This window comes from Hyaena hyaena, unplaced genomic scaffold (assembly GCF_003009895.1).
Source record: "Hyaena hyaena isolate Hyena2069 unplaced genomic scaffold, ASM300989v1 scaffold_381, whole genome shotgun sequence".
In the NCBI taxonomy this organism is placed as follows: Eukaryota; Metazoa; Chordata; class Mammalia; order Carnivora; family Hyaenidae; genus Hyaena; species Hyaena hyaena.
Window position 1 is genome coordinate 1,745,535 of NW_024081012.1, and position 11,040 is coordinate 1,756,574.

Sequence of the window (11,040 nt, forward strand, 5' to 3'; positions counted from 1 at the left end):
AGAAATGTGCAGGTAACTCTGGACTCCCTCAACAACCATTCAACCCTCTTCTCCCTTTACTTTCTACTCCAATTCGGGCTGAAATACTTAACCTCCCAGGTGTGAGGACAGGTGGCATGTTCTAGAGTATTCTAAAATGACGTAGGTGGAAAGGAGGCAGAACTGAAAGCGCCCTCTATTGGAAGCCAGGACACTGCTGTACAACTCAACAAATCAGCAACCCATGGTGCTTTAAGCTGACTCACCCCAGACTTCTGGTATCAGGTCTTCCTTCCAAGCCTTTGAGCCACCAGCCTCCCTCATCTTCTTCAACCTCAAGTAGGCAAAAGGCTTGAACTGTCCTCTCCCTGCCGCTACATTCAATGTTTCCATTTTTCTGAAACTTTCAGATACCTTAATGTCAGTCCTCCCCTCAAGCACCTATGATTTTTTTCTACAGAAGAAAGAGAAAATAATACTTAGCAAGAAATAAGACCCCTAACAATTTGGTTCCAAGCTCCCTTTCAGCTTCAATTCTTGTCATTCTCACAGAAACACCATCACCCGAACACAATTTTTAAAACATCCCATACATATTTCCACCTCCAAGGACCGTTAGTACGTTCTTCTTCCTAGAATCCATTCACTTTTACCACCTGTCAAACTCCTACATATAGTTCAAGACTCCATTCAAATTCTATCTCATCTGCAAAAGCTTAAGTCAATTGCTCACCCACATTCAGCCAGTCAGAAGCAATTACTTCTTCCTCTGTGGTACCACCAAACTTGGCTTCTACCCCAATTAGAGCAGTTACCACAGTCCCACCTATATGATAGTTATACAGTATATGTGTGTGTCTGCCCAACCGCATTTCAATTCCTTGGCAGCAAAGTCTACGCACGACATATGTTTATATCTATTCATTATCTAGCAAAGTGCTTTACACACAATAGGCACTCATCTAATGTACTCTTGAATTCTCCTCCATAGGCTACAATAAGTTCTCACTTTATGAGAAAGGGGAAAAAGAGATTCCTAAATAAAAATAACAGCAGCATCATAAAGTGAATTGTCTAGGCATTCCCGCTGCATTTAACTATTCAAGTAAGTTACGAATCATTGCAGACATTATTGAGTAAGAAGATAAAGACAACAAAAAATTAACAATGGGTACTCATTAGGCAGAAAAAGTAAAATTAAAGAGGAATGGGGAAATGCAAAGCATAAAGATACCTGTATGAGGGAGCATTACCAAGGGATACTAAAACAATTCATGTGACAAAATTTTAGTTCCTGTTATATGCGAGATACTATAGTGATCACTGAGAATACAAAGGTGAAAAAGGGCTGAACACACTTTTTTTTTAAGTGCAAAGTGTTGGCCCATAAATCATTCTCCCCAAAAGTATGACCAAAAGAGCAGCTTCAAGGCCCAAACAGAAAATCAATACTCAATTCTGAGTCCAAATCTAGGAAACTATCTTCCCTAAATTGTGATTATGTAGGAACTCTCTCCCCAGGACTGCTTCTGAATGTTAAAAGGGCTTCCTTTATTTTCAGTGACTATAAACTGCTCAGATAGAAAATTTAAGTTCCAGATACTTGAATACATTCCCTGTTTTGAGATAAGTTCTATCCATGCACAGGTTGTTTTAGTAATTAAGGTACCAACAACCCTGCCATCATGAATGAAAAGGGAGGAATTTATTAAAATGGTGCTAAGTACAGGGAATGTTGTATGGGAGATACTGGATAGTTGTTTTCTTTGTCCTCTGAGGCCAAAATAACAGAAACCGAATGGAAATACGACAAAAGGAATTTAAGATAGACATTGGACGAGTTGTGGGGCACTGATCCGCCCTATAGAGTTACACTCAGCCATTTCTTCTGCACATTTTGAATGAAGAGGTAGCCCGCTTTCCTCTAAGACAGTTCAAGCAAAGCAAGCAGATGTAAAGAAGACTTCTTAGGGTTTCTATTAGACATATTCTTCTATTGTACATTACTATTTGTATGTGTACTGAAAAACTCTGACGCTGTCACTCTAAAAATTAAAACCATTAATTAAAATGCCATCTAGGGTAAAATGTGATACAGTGTGCTCTTTGCCATGAGGCTACCAAGGATGTAATATCCCCTTCCTGTAAATCAACATCAATAATATAAGTTATCAAATTACCTGCCATTATTGATAAGTTCAAATTGCTTCTTCAAAAACTGAGATCTTAATATATGACAAATGCAAGGTATCCTTGTTTAAACAATACTCTATGCAAAAGGCTAAAAGAAAATTATATTTTTATTTACTCATGGAATAATGTACTCCAACAAAAACATTGGTACGAAGTCATTTTGAGGATTCTCCTATAACCTTTTTAATTAAGTATCTTCCACTCCAAACAACTTTGACAACTTTGATTTTCCCTTAGAAATAACAGACAAATCAATAAAATGTAGTCCACAACCCCTCACAAATTAAAACTACTACTATATCCCTTATAGGCATAAATGATTTATACCATTTTACACCATTATATTACAAATACAATATATTTCCTGGGGCACCTGGGTGGCTCAGGCGGTTAAGCGTCCGACTTCAGCTCAGACAACGATCTCATGGTTTGTGGGTTCATGCCCCATATGGGGCTCTGTGCTGACAGCTCAGGGCCTGGAGCCTGCTTCAGATTCTGTGTCTCCCTCTCTCCTGCCCCTCCTCCACTCAAACTCTGTGTCTCTCTCAAAAATAAATATTAAAAAAAAACAAATATAACATATTTCCTAATATTCATCCATTCATTCATTCAACAAGTATTGAGTGAAGGCCCACATCTAGGCACTGTGCTAAGTGTAAAGACACCAAGATGACCCAATTACATTTCCTGTTGTCAGACACAGAAATAACATCCCAAAACCAAAACACATGCACTTCTGGCAAAAGAGAACTAACAAGTTACTATATGCACCAAGTACCCAGGAAGTTCAAAGGTCCAAGCTACTCATCATGCAAAACAACTGAGAAGAATGTCAGATGACTCTGGGAGAGCTCACTCAACATTCATCCAATTCTCCTCTTCCCTGCCTTCCTCCAAAATAGAAACAAGATGGCTAAAAAATTTCTTATCTCATTCTGGAGGTAGTTATGTGACAGACTTTTGGCCAAGGAGACATCTTCCATAAGCAGACATCCCTTTCCTTTTTCTTTTCTTTCTTTCTTTTTTTTTTTTTTGAGACATCCCTTTCTTACAAAAAAAAAAAAAGAGGGGGCTCCCCATGAGGAAAGGGCTTCTGAGCATCCTTCACTTTTCTTCCTGCTTGAAGGTAAGCACAACTTCTGGAAGTACAAAAGGCATCTGTGTAATAAAAGGCAAAAGGTATGCGCTAAAGCTGTGGGAAAAGGAGATGTTTACCTGAGTCCCTGATGGCATCAGTTACCTGTGAATTAACTGCCTCCAGACTTCTTATGACATGAGACAAACAAAACCCTTCCTCATTTCAGTCATAGTTGGTAAGATTTTCTACTATCTGGAGCCAGAGGCATTTTTACGATTAAAAGGAAGCTGCAGCAAAGAGGAGTTATTTGAGTTAAACTATCTAAGGTTCCCACTTTCAGCTATGATCAAGTTTTTTTTAGCTAGAAGAAATAAAAACAATTTTGAATTTACATTTCTACAATTGTCCTACAATTTTCAGTAATGTGGATTACGTAAATAAGCACATTCTCATTCTTCCACAGAATTCTATTTGATACATAGTCATCACAAAATTTTTATTTCTCTTCCTAACTGATCCTCAAACCTATAAAATAACACTTTTTATAGTGTGGTATATATCATTCACAAGTGCAATATACATATAGAATCAAATAGCCAAAGGTTAGGAACAAAGGAGTAAGGAAGGAGAATGAAGAGAGAGAAGAAACGAGGAACCTAGTTTATTTCAAAGTATAAACTATTTTTTCAATTGTGTCGGCACTTTAGAAAGCAGCTTCTGAATAAATGAAAGACTACAAGATAACAGTATTTTTTAAAAAATAGGAAAGACTTCCTCTGTAAACTGAAATCAGTTGCTCTGGTTTTAAAATTTTTTTCAAACTTAAATATATATATATATATCCCCAAAATATTTTGGGTCCAATTTACCACTACCATTATTAAATTATTGTGTTATTCCACTATCTCTAGTAAGCTCCTTAAGGTAATAGTCTCTATAACTTTCTGTTGGACACATTTTGAATATGTGCCATTCTTGGAATAGTTTCTATCTTAGAGTGCTGGAAAGATTCATTAATTTCAATCACCATCAACTCCATAAGCCACATACACTTTTTCTGCCTTTTTTGTTCAAATATATTTCACTGTGGCCATTCAAAGGAAAATTACACATTCCAATAACATTTGAGTTCCTCTCAGTTACCCTTTCCGTGGTTCAGGGTAATGATAGAGTAAAGAATCATGCTCTTCACAGGCTCTCCTTTTTTTTTTTTTTCCTCATTTGGTAGAATTTCAGCTTCAAATCTCTTGTGCCAAAAAGCAATGGATAATGTCTAATGTTCCTTTCTAACAGTAGCTTACTTTGGAGGGAAGGGGAGTGAGAGTCAGGAGAAATCATCTCATTCCCAGCTTTTAGAGTCTTAGCATATGGGATAAGCAATGTCTTATCCCACTTTCCTAAAATAGAATTATGGAACCATAATAGGTCAGGTTGGGGGTGGGGGGAAAGGAATTAGAAATTTTTCAGTGATCTGAGTAGGGGTAATAGTTAAAAAGGCAAAAATATTGAAAGTTCTAGCCTTAAACTCTCACTGAAATCAATTTTTAAAAAAACCTACATATTCATAAAACCTGGGGATTATATATATTTTTGGCACTGTTCCTAGGTAGAAGCTTCCTCTGTAAAACAGATAAAAGCTACATTCTCTTCTTCATGAGACTGCAAGAATGAAATAAATAAGGATAATAAGTAGAGTCAGAGAACATAAACTCCTTCATTTTAAAACCAGCATTCAAAGGCAATCTTGAACAATCCATATGAACTCAAAAGCATATTCAGAGAATGGCAAGTCTCCTTTGTTTATATCATCTCAACTTCAATTTCATCTGCAGTTATCTCCTTTAAAACAAGTATTTCTAGGGCCCTTACATGATATCAAGTCCTTTTTCTCAGGCCCATTTTTATTTGGTTATCTTTTTAGGTGCACTAAAGATTGAGTTTACAATAAACTGAACAGACAGCGTACAAAAGGCTTTTAGAACTATACCATATGGTCCAGGGAAGGGAACAATCTGGACGATCCCCATTTCAATCTGCAAGCTTGTCCACCTCTATAACACATTATACCACTGTAATAAAATATTAAGATGGAAACGTAAAAGCGAAAATAGTCTATCTTTAGCATTACCAGGCAACTGCACTTCTGAGAATTTACTGATAAACTTAATAAACATTTACTTTAATTTATATTCTGGAATTTTGGTATGCAACACCAGGCATAGAAGCCTAGGCCACTATTCACTAGAAACAATATTTCGGCAGGGATATGTGTGGGTATTCAACTTATGCTTCAGAAATTTGGAAGGAAAAAGAAAACAAAACACTTTTACAGGGGGCATATTGGCAGGGGCTGATGTAACAGATGACACATTCTTGGAAATCAAATAAAAGCAATAGGGAAATACCCACGGCTGCCTGGTGAAGGCCTAATCACATGGACACAGCTGGAACCAATGTAGATCGTTCATTAATAAAACTGTATTGTAGTAGCCACTTTTTGATGCATTTCGATTGCTGCTGCAGCCAAATCTCTGAATTTCTTTGTTTGCTTGTTTGTTGAATTTCTTTGTTTTAATGGGAAATATGAGAAGATTCAGGGTAGAGGGGAGAAAAAAAAAACACCCTGCTCTCATGCTAAAAATGAGACTAGCTCAAAAAGCTAAATGTCACTTTACCTTGCAATGTACTTACACTATCAGCAGCTTAAAATATGCAGCGTAAACCTGAAAGGGGGAACTCATATGGTACTATGGATAAAAAGTGAGCAGTGTGAGATGCCACAGAAAACATATGAAATACTTGTGACAGTATTCTACAGAATGATAATATGTCAGGCAGGGGAAATTAAAATGTATCAAAAATTAAAGGGGGAATCAAACAACCGAATTAACACATACACATTCATGTAATACTCTCCAATAAAATTTAACACTGAAGTATGTACCATAAGTGTAAGGGAATATTACTAATATTTTTGACCACATAAATTGAGAAACCAACATTTGTTATTATAGGTTACCAATGTTCGATATCAAATAAAATATTCAAATCACGTGCGCTGCAGTAATGTTTAAAATCTGAAGTGATATTCAAATGAAACAAAACACTATTCATAGTTATAAACATGGTATTTAATACAGTAACATCAAATCCTAGTTAAAATAATGAATTTAGTATTTATCCAACTTTGCTGGTCTCCCTCAATAAAGCTCTTTTTCCAGGTTGCTACAAATATAATGATTAAGTTACTAAACAGTAATTCCTGCAAATCCTATGATGTCAAACCATACAGACACAGAAGCTTTGATATATGTTCTGAAACAAAACTGTAGAATTTATTACCTACAAAAAGGAAAAACTCAATAGTTTTTATTTAAAAAAACTGCTCAAACACTCAAACATTACAGGTCTTAAATATATTGTACTGTGCCTCTGTGTATAGTTAGAATAGACAAATAGATACAATAATTCGTGTTGCAATACCTAAGTCACTGAAAGATATGTTCCTACCACAGAAAAGACAAAGGGCTTAATTGCAAATCAACATTATATGACTGGAGAAATGTATTTAAAGTGAATGCATAGTATTTAATATGCAATAAACATTACACAGTATATATGAACATAGAGAATAAGCTTTTGGTCTATATTATCACACCCTGACACAGAGAACTCCAGACCGACACTCACGCACTTAACAGGACCAAGAGAAAAAAAAAAGTTTCACTGGCTTTCCTTCTAAAAAATGTCATACGTCTGAAACACAAAAGGTTGACCTAAAGATTTAACTGATATAACTTAACAGGCATCTCACCCAGATTCATTGTAGCTACTCTACAGAAAAAGGCACTTAAACACAAGTTTAAAAAAAAAAAAAAAAAAAAAAAACCACCGTTGGGGGGAATGGAGAATTGTAGCATTTATTAACATATGCATTATACATATAAAGCAATGTGAGTACTTGTTTGTTTTGTTAAATTAATGAGCCAATATGTCGCTCAATCTTGAGATTGAGAGAAAATAACAGGTGAGTTTATTTAATTCATACTTCTCATATACCTGGTTTACAAATCCTTCCAGTGATTTTAAAGCATCTCCTAAATTAAGAATAAATCTCTAGGGGAAAAAAAAAAAAAGAACATTTAGATTGTACAAGTTTATCTTAATATATGCATAATAGGTCTATTTCCTGGTATACATGGTATATAAAAATGTTTCACATTAATAATTCTAACAGGAACCATATTTACTTTCTTTTCAGTCACATTTGTTATACCATTAACAAAAATCCATGAATTTTTCCTCCCAAAGTAATTTTCTTATTGCCAAAAATCATTGACAAGATAAAAATCAGTCAAAATAATATCCATCTCCTCCTTAGAAAACATATTCTGCCATTCAACTATTCTTATCTTGACTGCAAAACACTAATTTTTAAAATAGAGCACTTGAAAGTCAGTCATTTGTTTTTGCTTAATACAACAGAAAACACATTTGCATTTTGAGGAACATTCTACGAAATTTCATAGAATGCTTGCTCATAGTGAAAAACTAGTCTCCTGCTCAAATCATCACTTAAAAATCATAATGCTACATGTTCACACCCCTTGTAATAATAGGTCACTGGCTATAATTTAGAAAGAACTGGGAAACCTAAAAGCACTCTGTTCAACCCTGCATTTTCATTTCAAAGGAAAAAATTTTTAAATGCACATCTTTATATTTAACAAAAGTTCACTTGCTTACCTAAACTTATCAGACATTCTAAAAATGAGTATTCAATCTGCAAAAGCTGTAAGCTAATCCTGAGTTTTAGACAAAAATAGAAAACAATGGCAGACTTTTTGGTCTCAACAAGAGCTATCTTGGCATTAAAAGCCATTTAATACCAGCAAGTTATCATTCAAGAGTTTCCATTCAAATAAGAAGCTGCGAAGGAAGAGAAGATTCCAAGCAATCAAAAATACCATGTCAACAGGACCAAAGTTAGCAATATTCAGAAGGGTTTTCTGAAAGTGCAGCAAAAATGCCAACTGTGAAGGAAATCTCTAAGAGCTGGAAAAGGGAGATTTAACACAAGCTCCTCTAAGGAACAATGCCACTTAGGACACGTGGAAGTTGTGGGGAGAACGGTGTTTCTCTATCAGAAAAAGTTGTTTTGTTGCTTGCCGATGGTACTCTACACGAAGAAAGGGGAAAACGAAGAAAAAGAAAAGGGAGAAGCAGGAGAGGCTAAGGCCGCTTGCCTTCCTTCAGTGGCACTGGGAGGGTAGACCCTCTGCCTAGGAAAACCACTGCCAGAACCAAGCTACACAAAACATTTTGGCTGCCAGCCTAGAACAGTGCCAGGCTGTTTTTTATTTTGTGCTAGACTCCCTCAATTGAGACAGTGTGGGATTGTCACTTTGATGCACATAGAGAACAAAGAATAATATAGTACGGGGCCGGGGGAGGGGGGGGGGAGGAGGATTTTTTTGGCCCTTAAAGTCAGGTTAGCATTTTGTTTTCTTTGACAGGTCTTGAAAAACCTCAAGAAACAAAAGTTATGCTGAAGAATCTATCAATTGCCTAAAGAAATTAGCTTGAGCCCAACACTGTCAGCAGTTTAAAAGCACATGAGAGAGTAACATTAAAAAAAAAAAAAAAGTCAGACCTAAAGGGGGTCCAGGTTACATACTTACCTGCTTAAGAAGCCAGAGACCAAGAAATATGTGATTCACAATCACATGATCTTATCTAAAATCTGATAGATGAAGGAAGGCCATAAAGTCAGGCAAAAAAGGAGCCAATAAAAGTGTCATAATTTTTAGGTCACTATTCAGAGGCAACTGTATCAGCAGTTATTCTGACCTTGATTTCTCCAAAATAAAATAATCTGATTAAAAGATTATAACAGTAGCATCTGAATATTTTATGCCTTTACAAGAAAAGAGGTGATAAATGATCAAAAATGTTTAAAGGATTAAACCACAAATCATCTAGAAAGTTGCCAACGAGACAAACAGGAAAACCGTCTCTTCCATCCTATTCAATTCTGTACTAGGAGCAAAGCTATCACAAATAAGAAAGCCAAGTGTGTGCTGTTGCAAGCTTCAACTAAATATACTACCTGAATCTGGTGACTCAAAACACCAATAAGCCATTAGCTCCTAGAGGTATGACCTTTTTCTCTCTAATGTACAAGATAAGTAGAGGTAGAAGTCCATTTTCTACAAACCAAATGAAAAGAAAAAATGAACTGTGACAAGCCCAGATCCCATGCTGGCATATTTTACACTAAGCTCAGCATCATCTAGAAGCAGTATGCTTCTCCCTGCCAATCAGGACAGGAACAAAGTTGTGAAACTAATACAGCATTGATGAATAGCACCAAAGGTCCACTTGTCCCTTCCTCCTGCACATCTCCACTGAATCCGCGGTGAAAAGAAGACCGACTGTTACAGAAACAGCAAGAACTAAAGCACTTGCCTCTGATGTGACACACAGAGGCATGAGGCGTTACCACCTGAGCCTATCTAATTTCCCACAAAATGATCCCCCGCCCCGTTCTGTTCACGGCCACAGATTCTGACCGCAAGTCATGATCGGTGTTGGGAAAAGGGGTGGGAGAGGGAGAATGTGGAAAAGAAATGGAGTGAGAATAATAGCCAAACTTCAAACAATACACAGTAAATGCTTCTCTTATTATTCAAATTAGTGCCCTGCACCACACTTGGGGAGGACAAACCCTCTGATAAAGGTTTCAGGTACGAAGATTTACTCTGGGTGGCATGGGCTGGTCTGCCATAGAATCGAAAAATGCATCATTTCGCTCCTCAATGTCCTTTCACGTTCCCTTTCTCTCCTCTTGCATATACCGTTGATGCTGTTACTGCACGGGACACTGATAGTTGTAGGCAAGGCATTCATGTCTTGCCAAAGTGGCCCAGAGAATGACGTCTAGCTGGCTTCAGTTCAACAAGGAATCTGAGGCAAAACCAGGAAGTAAAATGAATGAAAGTACATAGAAGAAGCCAGGCGATAACGTGTTTTTTCTGTTTATTAATGATGCAGATGAAATGGGGGAAAATCTAGAAAAAGCAGCCAAGCCGACTGAATTACAAAGAAAGATTAAAGGAGTTAAATGTGTATAACTTGGCGGACAACCAAGGAACAATATGAGAGCTGTCCACAACTCTCCAAAGTATATACATAAAAAGAAGAGCAGAGAATTTTTATCTGCTATAGAAGTGTGAGTATATGCAATAATAATGAGATAAAATTAAAATAAAGAAATCTGACTTCAAGCAGCAGAGGAAGTAATGTGGTAAAACTTAAAAAACATTTATCATCTCACTGACCCACACTGCAGTGAAATAACAGATGATAGGAAATGCCCACATACTGACAGAGGACTGAATCAGTGGAAGAATCAAAATAAAGTCCCATTTGCTTACCTGATAATCCAGATAGGGTGATTTCCCTCTTCACATATATCCAGTCTAATTCGGAGGTACCTGTGAGATCAAAGGACATAATTAAGATATTGTCTTAAGACCAGCCTAAATTCTGAATCCTTATCTGGACAAGAGGTTATTTGTATGATCCAGTAGTCTGATTCTTGAATATTGCAAGATGGAAGAAGAACCTCCAAGGACAGAAATGTTTTGAGTCGTAACTATTAAGAGCTTTTCTTTTCAATCATTCCAAGTTTTCCCAAGTCAGTTATAACTCAAAGAGAAGAGGAACAAGAATTCAGATTAGAGGTCCTTAACCTTGGTACATGGATGAACTTTAGGAGTCTATACACT

At 36.5% G+C, this 11,040-nt stretch overlaps 1 protein-coding gene across 5 annotated transcripts in view; it reads right to left on the minus strand.

Moving 5' to 3' along the window:
• GTDC1 (glycosyltransferase like domain containing 1) overlaps positions 1 to 10,742 on the minus strand; it is a 329,154-nt gene extending 318,412 nt beyond the window's left edge. For all 5 annotated transcript variants that reach the window (XM_039250740.1, XM_039250743.1, XM_039250744.1 and 2 more), the window contains exon 1: positions 10,687 to 10,742. The gene's annotated coding sequence lies outside the window, so the exon portion shown is untranslated. The remainder of the gene's footprint in view (positions 1 to 10,686) is intronic.
• Between the last annotated feature and the right edge of the window lie 298 nt (positions 10,743 to 11,040).